The sequence below is a fragment of the Podarcis vaucheri genome (genome assembly GCF_965113315.1).
Source record: "Podarcis vaucheri genome assembly, chromosome: 5".
In the NCBI taxonomy this organism is placed as follows: domain Eukaryota; kingdom Metazoa; phylum Chordata; class Lepidosauria; order Squamata; family Lacertidae; genus Podarcis; species Podarcis vaucheri.
Genome location: NC_138763.1, coordinates 81,760,290 through 81,780,502, shown reverse-complemented (window position 1 = coordinate 81,780,502; position 20,213 = coordinate 81,760,290). Strand labels below are relative to the sequence as shown.

At 42.0% G+C, this 20,213-nt stretch overlaps 1 protein-coding gene and 1 long non-coding RNA gene across 4 annotated transcripts in view; one reads left to right on the top strand and one right to left on the bottom strand.

Moving 5' to 3' along the window:
• The window catches only part of NRG3 (neuregulin 3), a 615,395-nt gene that overhangs the window by 14,410 nt on the left and 580,772 nt on the right, over positions 1–20,213 (top strand). The gene's annotated exons all lie outside the window — the stretch shown is intronic.
• LOC309533568 lies at positions 8,579–13,056 on the bottom strand. The gene is made up of 3 exons (XR_014220291.1): positions 12,965–13,056; positions 10,662–10,824; positions 8,579–8,716 (listed from the first exon to the last, which is right to left on the bottom strand). It is a non-coding gene; the product is annotated as an uncharacterized lncRNA (long non-coding RNA).

The following is a 20,213-nucleotide window of genomic DNA, read 5'->3' as shown; positions in this document are numbered from 1 at the left end:
TTGCAGCATTTTGAGCCACGACTTCAAAGGAACAAAATCCTTTCGCCGCTCAACTCAAATTCAAGCTGCACCTGCAAAGGAAGACTGAGGATTCTCCCTCTGAAGTTGAATCACCTTTGAATTGAATTGAATTTATTACGGTACCAGACCAGACTCACATACCGTGCTAAACAGATCAGAAACACAATAAAATTAAGTTTAAATTAACAATCAATATAACGATAAACAATACAATTATGGCAGCAGTTTAAATATGGTTTAAGGCTTAATCTCTACCATATTATCTATAATTTGCTTCTAATGCCTTAGTCTTGTTCCCTAAGTTTTATGGCAACCGTGCAAAATTTGGCCACCTTTAACGTGATCTCTGGATCCTTGTCCTCTATCAGAGATTTTAAACATTGAGGTTCGGGCCCACTTGGAAAATCACCTTGTGTCAAGTGATGTTGAGTTACTGACACATGGGAAGTCTCACTCCCTAGTCAAAGTGACAATTCCCTACCCCTGGTGTACAGGATTGTAATTTTATGCACACTTATTTAGGAGCAAGTGATCTTGCTTGCTTAGAAGAAGGCTGCATCAGGCTCAGTGGCACTTCTTTCTAAGTAACACCGTACAAGATTGGTCTGACTGACAACATACTGCCCCCTTTTTTCTCTTTCTTTCTTTCTTTCTTCCTTTCTTCCTTTCTTCCTTTCTTCCTTTCTTCCTTTCTTCCTTTCTTCCTTTGTTATCCCAAAAGCTCCCACTTGAGGAGCACCTCCTTACTCTAGTGCAGTGTTTCCCAACCACTGTTCCGCGGCACACTAGTGTGCCGCGAGATGTTGCCTGGTGTGCCGCGAGATGTTGCCTGGAGGGAGGCGGGCGAGTCCGGCGGCGAGAGGCGGGGCGGCGGCGGCGAGGAGCCAAGCCGCGCTCTCCTTCCTGCCTCGCTTTGCTTTCTCCTCCCCCCCACCCCAAAGCTTGGAGGTTCCCCGGCAGGAAGGAGGGAACTTAATCCTCTCCAAGGGCTGCAGAAAACAGACATGCAAATGGGGGCTTGCCAGCTCTTCAAGCGCCGCCGGCTTTCTTCGGGAATTACCGCCCGCCGAGCCCGGTAACGCTGACAGGCCGAGCCGCGGGGCTTGGCAGCGCAGCCGGCAGAGTGTGGGAAAGGGCGGCCGCCACGCGCCGGGCAAGGCGAGACTCGACGGGGAGGACACCGGCAGCAGCGCCCCCCCCAAAACCCGCTCCGGGCAGGTAATTCACAGAGAGTGGACAGAAGGAAGCCTTAAAGGGCTTCAGCCTCCCAGAGTGGCGGGGAATAATAATAATAATAATAATAATGATGATGATGATGATAATAATAATAATAATAATAATAATAATAAAAAAATTGACAGGTGGTGTTTTTCTAGGTGAGGGGGTGGGGACTGTAATAACAAAAAAATCAGCTGTATATCAACCGCTGTTTTGCAATGAGGAATTGCAAATAAGGAAGATCAAAAGGAGAATGTTTTTTTTGGGGGGACTCTCTTCCTCTTCCTCCTCCTCCTCTCGTTCTTGCTCCTCTTCCTGGCAAAAGGGCTGCTGAGACCCCTTCTCTCTTGGGTGCCGGTGGGTGCTGTGACGTTGACGCTGCTGTGGCAAGTGCCTTTACTTAGCAGAGTGCATTCCCCTTTACACAGGAGGGGAGGGGAAAAAATTTAAACTTACACTTTCGTGCGTCCCTCCCGGTGTGACGCTGCGCGCTGACGTCACGGGGCTGTAATGGTGGTGTGCCTCGAGATTTTTTTCATCAAACAAGTGTGCCTTTGCCCAAAAAAGGTTGGGAAACACTGCTCTAGTGAGTAAGAAAAAGAATGAGACAAAGGGGAAAATTGATACACCCAAAGTAGAGGACCTTATCAAAGTAGAGGACCTTGTCCACATCAACTTGAGGTTCCCTAATCCACCAGCCATGACTTGTTTAAAGACCTTGAAAGTTGGTTATTATTTTTAATGGTGATGAGTAACCCTCTCAAGATGTTTGTCTGTTACTGAAAACTTACCTTTTGGCTTTGTTGTACTGACAGATCTAAATGGTTGTCTTCAAAAGCTCTGCAGGCATTGGAATATCTCCTTGAGCTTCAAGGGACACTTTTAACATAATGCATTTTCTCTCTCTTTAAAATCTTAGTGACATGAAATCAGTTGGGTGTAAACACACACACCTCCACACACAATTCACAACAGTTTGGTTCTCCCTCACTCCTCTGAAACTTTAGATTTCTAGCTCATTATAAACGGAGGCTTGATTGCTGGCTGTTACCAGATAGAGGGGCTGTAGCACTGCATAATAGCACACCATTAAATTAGCATTAATAGCAGTGAGCTTCTTTCACAGATCGGATCATTCTCAGGACTCGTAAAGCAAAGCAGCTGACCTAAGACAGACTGATTCTCTTGCAGTGTCTTCTGTGGACTCTTTATGGGAACAGCAAAGGTTATTTTTCACTATTCCATTTGGAGGTGATTTAGACACACGCAGGGTAGCTGGGGGCTGCTGTTTTCCAAGATACAATCAGGATCTTAATGAAATCAATTTAGAATGATTTATATCCTGTAGCACTGTGATGTCTCAAAATGACCTTGCATTCTGCAACACTAATATTTTCCTACTCTTTGCATGCAATAAAAACCCATATAATTTATGATCTCTCCCTTTAAAAAGACAATTCTTGGTATTTCATCATAATTTATCATCACCAAGAAACAGAACCCAAGATTTGGCCATGGATGGATGGAGAAGCTGTACATGCTCCATTTGAAGCGGGGGAGGGGGGGGTCACCTGGCACAGGGAACAAATTTAGGCCGTACCTTAGTATTGCCCCTGAGTAACACTTTATGTTCTTCCATTTAAGTGTATGACAGTTACACTTGAGGAGGCTGTTGTAGTGAAAGCAAAACTTGCCCTCCATTCTGACAAGGTAACAGAGGCGGTTTCAGGGTCGCATGATCAGTTGGGCCGCACTGAGCCACAGAGGCCAATGCAACAATGATGTAGAACAGAGCGCAAGAGGCATGCGGCACCGAATTTTAGCATTGCACAGGGTGCCACTGAAATTTGGGAGCCTAAAGCATGCCACTGCAAGGTGGGCAGGGACTGACCCTCTCTGACAGAGATCCCACGGGAGGTGTGCCCTTAAATGTACTGCATCCTTCAAAGCCTTTTGCAACATGTGTTTCTTCTTTAGAATGACTTTGGGGCTGACTGATGTGTTTGCTTGTTGGGTTGGCTCAGTTTTCAGTTGCAGCCCAATCATACAATAGCCCCATGCAGTCCCATGCAGTTCACTTAGACAGGTGTGCACAGAATTGAAACTTGGGGCAATTTTCGTTACATATGCAGATAGTAAACTGCTTTGATGGAACTTTATGAAGTGGTATATAAATTTTATGAAATAAATACTGTATTTTTCCGTGTATAAGACTAGATTCCCCCCCTAAAATAATGTCAAAAATTAGGGGGTGTCATACTCTGGGCCATCTCCCCCCATTTTCTTAAATCTGAGTCCCCCAAAATAGGGTGCGTCTTATAGACAGAAAAATATTGTACATAAGATAATTATGCTTCATTAAATTATAAACCAGAACATATTAACTTCAGCTGGGTTACTACTATACATTTATTAGGGTGCTTTTCTTTCTCTCCCCTCCCTGCATTTATTTTTTAAGGTAAAGGTAAAGGTACCCCTGCCCGTACGGGCCAGTCGTGTCCGACTCTAGGGTTGTGCGCCCATCTCACTTAAGAGGCCGGGGGCCAGCGCTGTCCGGAGACACTTCCGGGTCACCTGGCCAGCGTGACGAAGCTGCTCTGGCGAGCCGGCACCAGCGCAGCACACAGAAACGCTGTTTACCTTCCCGCTATAAAGCGGTACCTATTTATCTACTTGCACTTAAGGGTGCTTTCGAACTGCTAGGTGGGCAGGAGCTGGGACCGAAAGACGGGAGCTCACCCCGCCGTGGGGATTCGAACCGCCGACCATGTGATCGGCAAGCCCTAGGCGCTGAGGTTTTACCCACAGCGCCACCCGCGTCCCATTTATTTTTTAACCTTCCTTAAATTTATTTCTTACCCTTTCCTTTAATTGAACTCCTGCTCCATTTATTTGTAAATGATCTATAGCATTATCTAAAGTCAGTCTTATTCAGAGAGTAGACCCATTGGAAACAATAGACACAACTAACATATTAATTAATTTAATATGTTAAATTATATTAAAATAAATTAAAAACATATCCATTAATTTCAGTGGATCTACTCTGAGCTTAACTTAGATACAAACAATATCTAAGTTGTTTTTATTTGTATGTAATGTTTGGAAATCTTAAGAACAAGCCCCTTTGAAAGGCTTCATAATGCTAAAAACAACAGCACCCCCATCACAATAGGTCTGTGGATGAATGACTTGAGAATTGCAAATAAAGTAGCACTAAATTATTCCAGCTGTTTGGCATTGAACTCTTCCAGTAATAGCTACTAAACAAATAGCAACTAATGGATTTCCCCTATGCTTTGCTATGTATGTGCGGTTATCTTCATCTCTCCCCCGCCTTTTATATTACGTTGGGAGGGGGAGAATTAATGCCCTCTCTAAAACTGTGAGTAGCTTTGCCATGGAGAAATGGGATTTTTGTTTGAATCTTGCCGAGATAAACTGCGCTGAATTGGTATGGTAATTTTTCCTTCATTTAATAGTATCAAAGATAAAGGCTTTGCGGTGGCAGGGTTCAACGGGGCAAGAAACTTAACTGAGTGGATTATCCTTATGAAATTTCAGTACTACTGGCTTAGGTTGGAGGTGGCTTTATAATAACTGCATTTAGAAGCTATGTTCCTGGGGCTCTCCTGTGAATGGCTGTTTACTTGCATTTTTTGTTGTTGCTACTTTGCCCTGTGGCTGAAGGACACTTGACATAGGCAGTGTGTTATTGTCCCCATTTTCTTTTTCAGCATAGCATTGTGTTTTGTTTACATCAGCCTATCCCTTAGCACCATGCATTCAGTGTAGTGATAAAGAGTATGTGACGTGAACCATGGGGTGAACCGTGCCCATTGGCAAGCTACTGCCTCCTTGTTACAGCTTCTCATACAAGATCAAACAACATTGGTTTACCTTACAGGGCTGTTAATGTGGAACACAGATGTAATCCATCTTCGCAAAGCACCAAGGACTTTTGTAACTCTTCAGAAGAGAAAGGCCTGAATGAAAGGCCAAGCCTTTTCCAAAAACAGAACCTGGTTGAATCCAAGCCCAACTGATCTTCAGTTTATTGAAGAAACAGCTGTTAAAAGGGGAAGGGAGCCAGAAACATCAATGGGCATGCCCAAGGTTGTCCATAGAGATATTTGGCTATCCCTATGTTCCAATGAAAATACTAATTTTCAAACAAGCCTAGGGGTGCAGTTGTTTTGTCACATGAATTTTTTAAAGAGTTGGATGGATGTTCCATTCTATCTACAGAGAGGGTGGGGGAATACCACCCAAATAATAAAGATCGAGTTTCAAGAGCAGTTTAAGGTCTTCTGGCATAAATAAACTTTCATGTTTAGATACTAATAATTGTCACCTATAAGTTATTCCCCTCCACCCCCCAATCACATAACTAACACATTTTGAAGCAGTCCTGGTGCAAGTGAAAAGGATCTTCACCATTCATGAGGGCTAGAACTGATTCCTTTATTTCTTACGATTCATGAAATATATCTAATTTTTTTGAACTGGGGTCGCTTTACTTTCCACATGGGATCAGAAGTCCTTTGAATAACATATATGCTGAACCATGAGATTGACCAGTATCCCTTTAAAGCTGGAATGTATTTTCATTCAGTAGGACAAGGGTAGCTAATGTTTTTAGACTCCAACTCTTTTCAGTTCTGGCCAACAAGGCCAATGGCCATGGATGATGGAAGTTTTAGGTCAGCAACATCTGGCATCTGGATTTGTTGGCTATGACCACAGCTGGTGTTTGGAAATTGAGCATTATTGACATTTGGGGGTCCATATCATTTGGTATGATACTGCTAACATTTGCTATAAGCATGTCTAGATACAGTTTTAATGCAATTCTTCATTGTTTCTGTTGATGCTGGTTGTGAAATTCTGAAGTGACACATAAACATTTGAAGATGGTTGTCATTGGGAGGAAAATTGGACTCCACCCAAGTAGCTCAGACTTGAAGGCTTTCCTCAACTATTGGTTTTCTTTGTACCCTTGGGCAAGTTGTAAGTTCTCAGCCTTGGTCTAACTACCTCAAAGTGGGTAGTGTGAGGACAAACGAGAGCAAGGGTGAAATTTTATACAAGAATTATAATTTATGTATACCATTGAAAATCCTGATATTAATTAAAGTCATCAGTGAGTAGAATGTGATTTTCTACTTTGCCTGGCTCACTGTGCAGTGAGTCGTATCACTTCCCGATTTCTAAATTGCATGGAAATAATTTTATCAGTGCTCCCTGTCAAAAGAGATAAGCCTGTTGAACTAAAGAAAACCTATTGTAATAGGAAGAAAACTCTGGCAGTTACATCTTTTGGTGTCCCTCCTGATGTCCTTTCATCTGGGCATTTAGGATGATTTCTGCTCATGGTGGTGTTGGGATAGTTATATGAGATCCTGCTTTTGGTACTGTTCATTTCCAGTCAGTGGCATGTTCTCTAACTTCCTCCTGAAATCTGTTAATGTTGCAGTTTATTTTTAATGTTTTTTTGTCTCACCTTTGTTGTGCTACAGTGCAGGAGTGCCCCTCCAAATGGCAATTTATATGGTAACACTGGAGAGGCATTGCAGAACAACTAATAAGGCAGAATGATATGTGGACAGCCCAGTATAAATCCATCTCTAATGCGCTCTTATTGCATCAATAAAATGCTGCAGAATACACCCACAAATGAACACAAGTCTGGATGGAGTCTTGCTGTTAATATGGGATGAATTCAGACTCACTGAAGTCCTTCACATTGTGTATCTTTGGTTATAGCCACATGGAGGAAGTAACATCTGATTCAATGCAGTTGAGATGATGAGCACTACTTTGTAGCACTTTGCTTGAGTGTAGTGGGTAAAAAGAAAAGGGAGCATCAAATCCCTTGAAAATTAGAATTGAGATGACACATCAAGCTCAAGGTAAACTCAACTCAATACAAAGAAGAATGTGTGAGAGAAGAAATGTCCAAAGGACCTTTGGGGGCATGGAGCAGTATAATAAGCATTGCGAATTTCAAAGGAATATCTAGAGAAACTGCCGAATTTCCATCCATTTCCCACAGAGTTCACCAGTCTAAAACTTTCCATGGGAAGTAAACTAAGGATGCACAGATACCCTCCACCATTAGGAGGTTTTGTAAGTCTTACCGAAAGTGGTTTTTTTTCTTTCAAAATACCCAAGATGTTTGCCCAAGGAAGGACCTCTAAATTTGCCTTTAAAACTGCTTTAGTTGAAGCTTGGTGCCTAGAATGCTTGCCTTTGATGGCTTCATTGAGAGATTGCTTAGGAAACTGTGGATGATGCTTCAGAATACCTAAGAGAGAGCTTAGTTTGCACAAAGTATGGCTAAGCCATGATTTAGTGTGAAGTGCATGAGATGAAATTAACTAAATAAACCCTATGTTTTGCATGTCCCTCTTCTGTTTTCTCCTACTACGAGGATAACTTTGACATCTAGCTTTCCCTCAGCCTCAGATTGTTTCATCCAGACTCAGGTTGCATGGATTATTAAAAACTCTGGTTAGTTTTAACAAACAGCTTGAAAACCACTGCTCGAAGTTGGCTTGTTTCGAAACTGACCATAGTTCATTATAGTAACAAGCCCATGTCTAGATAACAAGACAAGCTGAAATTCAGGAAAAGTAAACCCCAGTGCTGCTGTTAGTGCTTTTAGCTGCATGGTAAATCAGGGATATCCAAAGTAGTGTCCCTCAATATTATTGAACTACAACTCCCATCATCCCTGCACATTGGCCTTCTTGTCTGGGAATGGTGGGAATTATAGTCCAACAATATCTGGAGAGCAACACATTGGCCACCCCCATGCTAAAACATAGTTCAACATGATGTGTGGCTGTGGTCTCGGTTTGAGCCTTCAGGTTTCATGGAATGAGGCATTGGATAACTTCGATTTTTGTAGTTCTCCAAATGGATATAATCCACTATCATGTGCACAGTTTTAGTAACTGGATATGCCTCAGCGTTTGACAATCTTCGAATGTGCTTGTGCTGGTTGATTGCTATTTTTATTTATCAGTTTCAGGAGCACAGGATTTGTACAAGGGATCTCCTGGGCAAAATATGGGATTTAAACTAGCAAGCTACCTAACAACCAGGGTTTTGTTTCTCAGAATCGCCAGCCCAGGTCTGGATTCAGAAATGGACGCCCTTGGGCATTGCCCTGACCACCCTTCACAGGGAGAAACAGAAGCACTTTGCAGCAGCCAGTTACAGCTCATTTCTTCCCGAGCGACCCAGTTCCCAGAACTGTGTCATTTAAAGACTGCTTCTTGTCCTTTCTGGTTTGCAGCTTGCTTGCATATGAAAGACTAAGTACACAGAGATGCACCATTCTGATCATTAAAATGTATTTATACTAATGTTAGCAATATTTTTGGCAGCTGTATGTGACTGTGGTTCTCTCTCTGTGTGTTTTCCTGATGTGCTCATTAAAGGCAGGGATTCAAATGTAGGTAGCAGAAGCCTTTAAAGAGAGGAAGAAATTTATAGGATTAAAGAGAAGAAAATAACTCTTGTAAAATATTAACTTGCATGCTGTGAATATTCTGTCAGTGTGAAAGCAGCTGTGGATTTATCAGAGGGCTTTATTTGTATTTTTCTCTTAATGACAATCCCATAAAAAGATATGGCAAGATTATATCTAACTAATTAAAAGTATATTACATTGGGATTATTTCACTGGAGATTATTTTCTAGCAATCCTTTTAAAATCTTGTTTTCTATTGTGTTCCAACTCACTGAAATAAAATTATGTGTGCTTGTAAAACACATTTAGATTTTAGGTGTGATGTCTGCTGAGTCACTGCATCTTGTTTACATAAAGATACCCAAGGTTGCTTTGTGGGTTATGCTTGATCAAGAGACCCCTTTTTTGGCTTGGTGGAGAATTCCAGTATTTTTTTGGCCACCCCACCCATTCATCACTATTGGATTGGTTTTGTAATACCCCTGTTCATTAGGCAACACATTCTTTACTTGATGCTATTGGTTTGCTACTTGTAAAGAATTTTGATCTCCCTCCTCATTTCCATAAATCCAAGTATTCCGTTTTGCTCCTGTGGAAGGATCCAAAATGGCTTCCAGGGAGTTATCTCAGAGGAAATTTTGGAACAGTAAAAGCTGTTCAACAGTGGAGCAAGAATCTCCTGAGAGGTGGTAGTCTCTTTCCTTCACTGGAGCTATTTGAGTGGGGACTGTCTAAATATTTGCCAAAATTGCTGTAGCTGCATCCTGCACTGAGCAGAGTGGTTTCTCCTAGATGGCTTCTAATGTTCCTTCCAGCTCATTTTGAGAGTGAATTCTGTAACCGCCACATTTGAGCAAATTTATCAAAAACATGAAGTCCATCATGTGTTGAAACCAGTTCTGATAACGTAATTATTGGAGATCCTCTTTCCTTTTACAGCATGATGGTAAAAATGTGGCTGTATGAGGCTACTCTGAAGTTGAGCCTTGCCTTGACAAGAGTAGGGAACAACCAGTTGAAACACAATTATAACCTTTTTTAAAAACAACAACAACACCTAAACAAATATAATAAATGGTGGGGTGAGAGTTGGACCATCAGTGGACACAGGAAATGGTTTGGGCAAGCTAGAGAAATGGTGTTTAATTAAGAGAAAGAAATAGGAAGCAATGCTTTAGCCCAGAGTGACCTCCAGATGTTACTGAACTACAACTCCCATCAGCCCAGCCAGAATCACCAATGGTTAGGGATCATGGGAATTGGAGTCCAACATCAGCTGGGCGGCATCACATTGGCTATTCCTGCTTTTCATTAGGAATCGAAGGCAATGAGAGTGTGGATTAAAAACAAAACAAAACATGAAAACCGTAGCTTTTCCATTGACTTTCATGGCTTGTGGACTGTGCCTACACTGTGAGTCAAAAGCTAGGCAAATATGTTAAGATAAGAACATACTGAACTGTTTCCTAATAGCAAGATCATTTAGACAATGAGTCCAAAATCCTTGTGTGCAATGGTTTGAGGCTTGATAGCTATTGGAAAATGCATTCCTAGGGAGGGCTACCCATATGTTCTTGTAAGCAGCTTTGCACATGTTTGGCAGTTTTTACTTGACTGGATGAAAAACACTGTAACTGGGTAGGCAGTTGGTTTGCACAATGGCCAGTATGTGAAGCAAACTCTATGGAGCTGTGTTTTCAAGTTACCACCGTACAGCAAAAATTGCATAGAGGAGTCAAGCAGCCAAATAGGAGGCTGGGTAGGATATTCACTGAGACATAAATCACCCAGAACCTGGGAAGATACAGCTATTTTCCCACATGGATTGATGGAAGAAAAAATGGAATAACGTTAGATTCCTCGAAGTTTTGTTATCAGTCCCTGTCAAATTCTGAGTTATAATAATATGTATTTCACAAGGTTTCTCCAGACATATGATTACCTCAGTTAGGTGTGGTACACAAAACTCGCTGCGTACTTGTAATAAAACCTTCTTCTGGGGAATAACTGCTTTTCCCTTTTCTGGTGGTGGTGGTGGGGGGGAGAGTCCAGTGGGACATAATGGAATATTATTATCATGTTCCAAATTGATATATAACGATGCACTATGGAAAAGTTGGGATTGGTTGAGCATATGCGATAAATAATATAATACAGTGTTTCCCAACCGGTGTTCCGCGGCACACTACTGTGCCGTGAGACATTGGCTGGTGTGCCGTGGGAGGGAGGCGGGCGAGTCGGGCGGTGAGAGGCGGCGGCGGCGAGGATCCGCGTCGAGCCGGGGGCGGCTCCGCGGTGGTGGTGCCGAGCGGCGGGGCAGCGCGTGCAAAAGGGAGGAGCGCGAGACAGCGGAGGAGGAGGAGGCCGGCATGTCCGGGCAGCAGCAGCAACAACAGCAGCAGCAACTCGCGGCGACGGCTCCTCAAGCCCCGCCGCCGCCCCCTCCTCCGCCCGCTATCACCGCCACCACCACAACAGCCGCCGCCGCCTCAGTTGCCGCCGTCCCTCAGTCCCTCGCTCTGCTGCCTCCTCCCACCCCCAAAGCTTGGAGGTTCCCCGGCAAGGGGGAGGGAAAAAACTTTCACTTTCGTGCGTCCCTCCCGGCGTGACGCTGCGCGCTGACGTCACGGGGCGGGGCTTTAATGGTGGTGTGCCGCGAGATTTTTTTTCAGTAAACAGGTGTGCCATTGCCCAAAAAAGTTTGGGAAACACTGATATAATATGTATAAAAACTTATTTGATAGTCAAACTGTTGGTTTCATCTTTTAGTTAAGTATGGTGATAAGCAAGAGGCCCATTCATCCTGCCAGTTACACAGCTCCCCTTTCTGTACTGCTGTTGCCAGCAATTTTATCAGCAGTCGCCTTTAATACCTTATTCATGTGCTTTGGGGTGAAAAGTTAATGTAGCTATATATTATTCATCCAAGAGAAAGGACATTTTTTCAATACAAGTTGCCTCATTTCTCTTGGAAAGGGGCAGTGCTGTGAGCCAGAAGAGCAGTGTAAAGCTCTGTTGGATGTGTGTCAATGAATTAGGCTTTATAGATCCATGCTTGATGTTGTTTTAATATTTGCGGAAAGTTTGGATGTCTAATAATCTACCTATTACAACAAATTTACTTTTGAACCTTTCCTGTCATTCTTGTGTATCTCAGGTTGACCTGCTGTCACCCCTTTTAGCCACTATAAAAAAGTGCTTTTGTTTCTCTTTCTTTCTTATTTGGTTTTTCCAGATGAAGTAATGGATAAAGTCATCTTGCATATGCATGCACATGTGAACCAATGCTTCATTTAATCCAGTGTTTCCCAAACTTGTTTTTGGACTACAACTCCCATTACCCCTAGTCAGGAATGATGGGCATTCTGGTCTGAAAACAGCTGGAGACCCAAGTTTGGGAAGCACTGATTTAATCCAACACATCTGTGGTCCCAAGTGCTTCTGTGCCAGCACTGAGAAGTTTCCTTGTCTGATGGCAGCTCTTTATGAAACCTCATAAGCCACTCACAAGAGCTATTGCAACTACTTGGGCAGTTTTTCAGGTAGCTTTGTGGGTAGGAAAAGTGCCCTGAAACACCCAGGCTCAGAACCAGAGCCTGGAGTTCCAAAGTGCTTGTTGCTTCTGCTGCCTCTCACCCCTTCTCCTGCAATGCTGTACTGTATATAGGTTCCTGAATCTCCACTTCAGCCTGAGCCAAGTGGTTTGGCTACCTCAACAAGTCTTCAGCCGCCACCTTCTTCTCAGGTCTTCTTTCTTCTTCCTCAATCTTCTTGCTCTGTGGTCTTCTTCTGATTGTCCATCATGAACACTAAGCACCAGCCAACATGGACAGACTCTGACTGGCTAGTATCCAGCCATTCTGGCCCCCAGGTGACTGTTAAACCAACTCCCATCTGGCTAGATAGAAAGCTTCCCCCATCCAACACATTACACTGTACATGGCACTACAACTGACAGAATATATTACACAATACCCATTGAAACACAGCTTAAACAAACAGGATTGCTTCACGTTATAAAAATAATTAATGATCAGTCGTATGGCTCCTCTAGTACCTTTTGTGAATTCCCAGATTTTGAGAATTCATATGGAAAGTTGATCATAAAGAAGGACTGAAGCTGAGCAGGACAGGAAGCCTAAGTTCCCTAGCCCTCCTTTCTTAGCTGACTTCACCCCATCTTTCTTTCTTTCGATCCCTGCTCTCAGCCCCTTGGCGAGACATTTCCTCTGTCCCCCGGCTTACCTTCATCCTTACTTCAGACTTCTGCATCCTTCCTGTCCTCCCTTCAGTCGAGCTCAGCTCTAGCCTGCTCCAGCGGCTGTGCTTGGAGAAAGTACTGCCTTTGTGACATCACTAGCCAATGCACCAATCCCCACATCTCAGAATTCTTGTCCATTGGTGGGGAGCGGTGTAATGCCTGCAGATGATGTCACAAAGGCATTACTTTCTCCCTAAGATGGGGAAACCTTTCATATCAGTTGCCCATGTAGTTGCTAGGATAAAAAGGCATTTCGAAGCAACCTTCTAGGGGCCACATGCCAGTGGCTGGTGGAGTCAGGGGCAGAAGTAGGAAATGCACATCTTACCTGTGTGCAGTAGGCTAGTTTCTTCTCACACTCAGAAGCCAATCTCTATCCTCCATCATCCAAACAAGAAGCATTATCAGAGATCAAGGGCACATTCCAGGCAGGCAGAAGCACTCATGGATTGTCTAAGGCAGGGCAGGTGAGGAGTGTGGCCTGGAGAAAGGGGGTGTGGCCCTGGAGGGCTACATGTGGCCCTCCAGGCCTGTGCTTCCCCATCTCTGAAGTAGACTGAAATGGTAATCTGGAAAATAATAACAAAGACACAGCAGATAGGGAAAACAATGACATCAGATAGGATTGGGGGGAAAGCATTCTCATGATGAAAGGACTGTTATTATCTGAAAAAACTGGTTTCAGCCTGAAAATGGAAATGGAAGATATCTTCAGGGCATCTTTAGTAATGTATAGTTCCGGCCTCAGTTTGTCACCAGCTATTTACACTAAGTTCCTTTAATCCTGAAGCACTATTTATCTCATCTTGGAAAGTCACTTAAAATCTAAAGTATTAGATGTGATCTTAAATGTTTGTGGTGATACAGGAAGGCATGCTTTTAGAAAGTATACACAGTAATAAAATGGAATGCACAGTTTGTGTGTTAAAACTTTACTGTCGGTAGAGCTTTTAGCCGCACTAATAAGAAAAGTGATTTTATTCAGAGCAAACAGAAGCTATAAAAGGTTAACGCTCTTTTGTTGCTTTGTGTTTTGCTGTGTGAACATTAGTGTAGGTGCCTGCTGAAGTGGGCAGATAAATCCTGTATTTGCTAAAATTTAGCACTTAATAAGCTATCTTTAGTAAAAGTATTAAAAAGGCTTATGCCCCTTTCTGACAAGTTAAGAGAAATAAACCTAAGTCAGACTCAATAAAGAATCCTTCTAGTCTCTCAGATTCTGCCCTGCTTCTTTTCAAAATGGGTTAATGTCGCTTCTGATGTTTGTAGGTACAGAAGCCATGTAATATGGGCTTAGTTTTTAAAGCAATGGATGCATTTGCACAGTGTGACTGTGAAGAGGAGTTCAGAAGCTCTCGCTTCCATTTTGGATTAAGTACAGCTTGTTGAACTCAAACAAACTGCCATTTATCTTAACTACGGTTTGTTGAAATAGGCTAGCTTCAGACCATAGCTTATGAAATTGGCATGTTTCAACAAATGTGGTTAATCTGAAGCAGAAGTAATCTCTTCCTTGTGGCTGTGCCAAAGGAGGGGGAGCCAGAGAGCCCAAAGTTCATTGCAGCTCATTCTCACAAAGCTAAATCATGGTTCAGTGTTATGAGAACACGGGAACTCTTTGCTTTTTCCTGCTAAACTAACTGATATGACAACAAATGGTAATCACTGCCAGTTGGAAGGGCAGAGTTTGCAGGTGGCCTTCAAGTGGAGGCCACTAGGCGTCAGAAAGCATTTATCATGAAAATGGGAGGTGGCCTTGATGCCACTGATCTCATTGGTTTAACTTACTGCTGTGGCCTGGTCATTCTATTGCTGTAGAGTTCAACCTTTTCAGACCCAGGACCCAGCTTTTTAACCTGGAAAAAAAATGAGGCCAAGTTTAAGTTTAGCATTCATTCTCTTTTCATCTTTCTCTGAAATGCTGAACGCTTCAGCAGTGAGGTGTGAAAATTCTGTCTTTTGCTCTTCATAGAACAATCTGTAAAGAATAGAAGCTTGCATTGCCCGGTCCTCTCCATCACATTTACTGGAATATACAGTTATTGACTCGCACTTGCATGTATAAAAAGCAAGCAGTGATATCAAAAGCCAATGAGAGATCAAAAAGCAGGAGCAAGGTCACTGCTCTCTAGAAAGCTCATCCATCAGGGAGACCAAGGACAACTCATTCCCATGGCCAGGCCTGAAACAAGACTAGAATGGATCTCAACAGATACAGGCTGTGGGCTGCAGATTAGCTGACCCTGCCCTCAAATCTTCTTGTGTACCAAGAGGTTTCGTGGCAGGTGAGATGTCAATGTGAAAAGACATATTTGAAAGCCACTGCAGGAAACACTGTTGGAGAAAAGGCATGCGCTCACACTTCATCTCTGTTTCCAGTTGTTATTGTTAATGTATATCTCACTTTTTTCTATTTAAAAACAAAGCAGCTAATTGCAGAAGTTGTCCTGATGATATCACAGGAGAAAGAATTTCTTTGTCTACTTCATTTCTACACATGGCTTCATCCCTGCTTGTAAACCAGTAAAAATTTCACCCCTGATTTGTGCCTAATGTTTTATAAGAACTGCATCATTGGAAAAACAATATTGTAAATGGAAAGTTGTTCTCCCTTGTCCAAACTCTCTGAATATATGTTTACATTGATTTCCGCCAACCGCCCCCCATAAATGTAAAGCCAGTTAAATACCTTTTGTTTCCTATCATTTCTAGGCATACCTTCCCCTGGATGTTGTGCGCTTTTTTCATTTTTATTCTTTTCCTGGATTCTTCTATTTCTTCCAGTTATCTTGAAGGAAGGTAGTCTATCCTAAAGACAACCTGTTGGCTTCTATAAATGTGCAGGCCAAATAAGGATATCAGAGGATTCTGGGAGTGGAATTTATTGGTGTTTGCTTATTCACTCCATATTCGGAATGGAAATCAATCCAGTGAATATGATCAGTATTCACTGTTGTTGCTTTGAGTCCAGAAATGATATGTAACTGAGTAGATTCCACTCTGTTATTTGCATTGTGTTTCCTTTGCACTGAAATGAATGATGTGGAATAATGGAATGGTAATGTAACTTATGCACCATAAGTTTCCTAATTAATTATATAAAATACATAATTTACATGCTACCACCACAGCATACAGCCAGACAAATAATGTTTTTTGATGGAGGGTGAACTGTAGCAGAATGGAAATGGTGCTGCATGTGACAAATACAGTCTGGAATGGAAATGTATGCCTTCTTCCATCCCTGCTTGCTGGAGAAGAGCAAGGGTCCATTGAGCCTAGGGGTAGCCAATGTTGGAATCTAGCTCCCATCACCGCTGACCAGTGGTCATGTTGTCTAGGGCTGATAGGAGTTGTAATTCAACAATATCAAAAGGGCACCAAGTTCGCCACTCCTGATCTACTACAGTATCCTGCTTTTCCAACAGTGGCCAGTCAGATGCTTGTGAGAAGCCTGCAAGTAGGTAATAAAGACAACATTTCATGATTTCTTTTTAAATGACTAAAGTAAACTTTAGTAAACGAAAGCAGAATTAAGAATATGGTGCCAAAGTCACGTGAAGAAAAATCGCTGTTGACCACATTCTACAAGCTGTGCTTTTACAAGAGGGTGTATACTCATAGATGGAAAAGCTGGTGGGAAGAATTGAAGAAGAATCATATTCCAGATTTTAGCTCTTCAATGTGTATACACAAATCTATATTTATCTGGAGGCTGCAGAGTGATGCCCTGGTTCCCAGCCAACTGTGCGAAGAACAGATATCAGATCTCAAATGATTCTACTGTATGTACTTGTTCTGTTCTGGTAAACCTCCCCCAGCAACAACATCACAGATCCTGACCTGGAGGATTGCTAACATCTAATGGGAGGTGTTAGTTGAGTTGTGCATCAAGAAATATAAAGGTATTTATGTAAGACATGGCTGCTTTTTATTCTCAGCATAGTGGATCGAATGCTTTTTCAAAGCTTTTTTAAAAAACAAAAACAAAGCCCAGCGTAAGCAAATCTAGACAACACCCAGAAATAAACAGTTCAGGGTTCTAGCTTAAAGTTCATAACCATATGGTGAAATATACAGGAAGGGTTCTGCTTTAAAGGGAAGAGAATCGCTCCATGATTCTAGTGTGAGATCATCAGTGACCATATACACTGTTCACTGTTCAGCTTTCTATGAAAAGCTACACTTTTCAGAGTTCCCTAGGAAGAAGAATTGTTTGTTTAACTAGTCTGGGTGTTGTAGTTTTGTGTGGGGAATTGGGGCCTCCTAACAGCCCTCAGCACCAACAATAAACTACAGTTCTCAGAATTCTTTTAGAGAAGCCATGACCGTTTAAAGCAGTATGATACTGCTTTAAATGCAGTGCTTTTTTCTGGGGGTATGCAGGGGTACACATACCCCTAAACATTTTGTGAATCTTTGTACTTTTGTCCATTTACTGTATTTATTTTTCCCAATTTGAACTATAAAATGGTTTTCTTGAATCAAAATGAGAGTACCCCTAAACATTTTTTTAAAGAAAAAAACAACCACTGTTGAAATATATAGTGCAGATGGAGCCTATGTTGAATATTTGCAAATAGGAGTTACCATTAGCCAGTTATTTCTGTACAAACTACTTTTTTCAGACAGCCATGTTCTTGCTCCAGCAATAACTTATGTATTTCGTATCTGGGTTACCTTCCAGTCAAAGTGCCTACACTATCGTTACAAAGTACATTTTGTTGTACTTTCTATTATCACAGGTTGAAAGCCTTCAAAAGTCCTTCACAAATGCATGTGAGAGATTTTAAAAGTATGTATCATTTCGTGAAGTGCATTTCTAGATGGTGAAAAATTGGAGAGGACCCCTAAGTTTTGATGTAGTTTAGTGTAGAACAGGGAAGGACAAGGTGTTACTGTAACTTGCTTCCAGCCCCAAAGACACTTTTGAATCTTTTTTATTATTCTGAAGTACATTTCTAGGCCTCATGAATGCGAAATGAAGGGGGATGTGAAGACAAGAACTGGATTTTTTTTTTAAGCAGATAATGAGGAACTCATTCTGTTTTCCAGCTTCACATACATATACAGGCAAGGACCAATTTATGCATGTCCAATTGATGTGCAACCGCCAGTGTGTGCATCACAGCGATATACAAGTGCTTATATGCAGTTCGCTGTTGCACATGATGACCTGGAACACAACCCCTGCACAAATTGGGGGTTGCCTACAATTAAAGTTTTGAAAGGGTTCACTCCCAAGTTTTCAATTTATGGAAAGGAATTTTAAGACACAGGTGGCTAACCCCTTCCAGCCTGAGGGCCGCATTGAAGGTTGGACAAATCTCAAACTTCTACAGGCCACACATACAAGCTTACTGCATGCACACACATGGGGTGGATTTCTGAAACTCAGAGCACCTGAGTGCTATGGTGGGGCAACTTCTCTATCCCCTTGCAATTCAAAAGTGCTGTGCTGTGATTCACCTGCAGGTTCACCTGAACATAGAAGCCAACTCCTGGGGCTCCGGCCCCTACAATAAAATATTTGAGGGGGCTGGGACCCCTCTAAAGTTGGTGGGCACTGCCATTCAAATAGTGTGTGCACACTGCGTCATGTAATTGCTTTTGCATTTAAATTGTTCAACTCTTAGGTAGAATATGCAGTTTTCAATGCATCCATCCATAAAATATGCATTTTGTGCACTTTTTTTGCATAAATATGTATTTTATATGCACCGTTTGTGCACCAAAACTGAAATGCAAAATCTAGAGAAGTGCATAATCTGACTGGGAATTGCATTGTGATCTGCAAGCGGTTTGGTAGCATCAAGTTAGTCCACTGTGAAAAGTGAACCAAAGGAATTCCTTTCCCATCATTGACTCCAATGACAGGTTGTAAATAATTAGGATCTAATTGGACTATATCATTGGAAGCTTAGCCATTTGCTTTTGGAGGCATTCATTACTGACATCTAACTGATGATCATCTTTGATGGCTCTTTCTAGAGTTGAGTGCAGCTTGTGAGAAATCGATAAGAAAGTGAACTTAATTTTGCATATCCATTAATTTTGACTTTAACAGATGTGTTTTGAATGCCATAGTCACCTTTGTAATTTGTTGTCCCTGTATACCATGATCTAGGTAACCTCAATTAGCAAAAACTGATTAATACTTTAATTCCTTGCCAGGAGTTTTCCCCCATGGCTGCCCAGTATAACTGATACACTGTTTAGGGGATGTGGCAGAGAAGGAAACTAAATTTGGGTAATATATATTATGTTAAAATAGCCCCCAAATGTTGGCAAATTTTCTGTGGGAATAAGTACTGCTTCTTTTTGCTGGATTTAATGACCTATAAGACATAGTTATAAATACCCTTTTTAAGGAAAAGAGCCAAACTGATGAACTTTATTTTTTCAATAGAGCCTTCATTTCAGTGGCACACTTTTGTGTGATAAGAATATCTGTAACACACATGAACATAATTATTTTTAGCACTGCATTTGTTTAAATCCCCCATACTTTCAGTACATTCTCTTACCTTTTTTTAATAAAAAAAAATCCCTCTCAGACAATGATTATACATATCCTGCTCTTTTTGCAGATTCACATATTGCACTGCTATTGGTTGGCCATAGATACCAGCAGCAAAGATGTGGCTTCTGGAGCAGCCAATTTGGTGCCCTCCAGCTTTTTTGGACTCCAACTCCCAGCATCCCTGGCCATTGGCTATGCAGGCTGAGGCTGATGAGAGCTGTAGCTCAAAACATCTGGAAGGCACCATATGATCTACTATTGGTCTACTTATTTCAAATTGCTATGTGAGCTTGCTCATTTCTTCAGCTTATGTACACCTCTCCTCTTTCACTTGCTTCCTCCACTCCTTCTCTAGGTCCTTCCCTTCTTTTCATCATTCATCTAGACTGCCCAGACTTTCCTGACACCCCCTCCCGCACCATTTTCATTGTTCTGCTGTTTTTCAAAGCCTCAATTCCTCCTCTCCCAGATTCCCTTGCCTCTTCAATCCCAGAATCTAGAGAAGGCTCCTATTCCTGTGACAGAACATCTACTTTGCTTGCAGATGGTTCTAAGTTAAATCCCTGGCATCTCTAGAGACAACTTGTCACAAAATCCTGAAATGTGATGTGGATAGGTAGCTTCAAATTGTCTAGATCTATGCCGTAGTTAGTAATGTGTCTCAGGTTTACACGAACCACTATGCTAGCTGAAAGAAAAGAAAAGAGTCT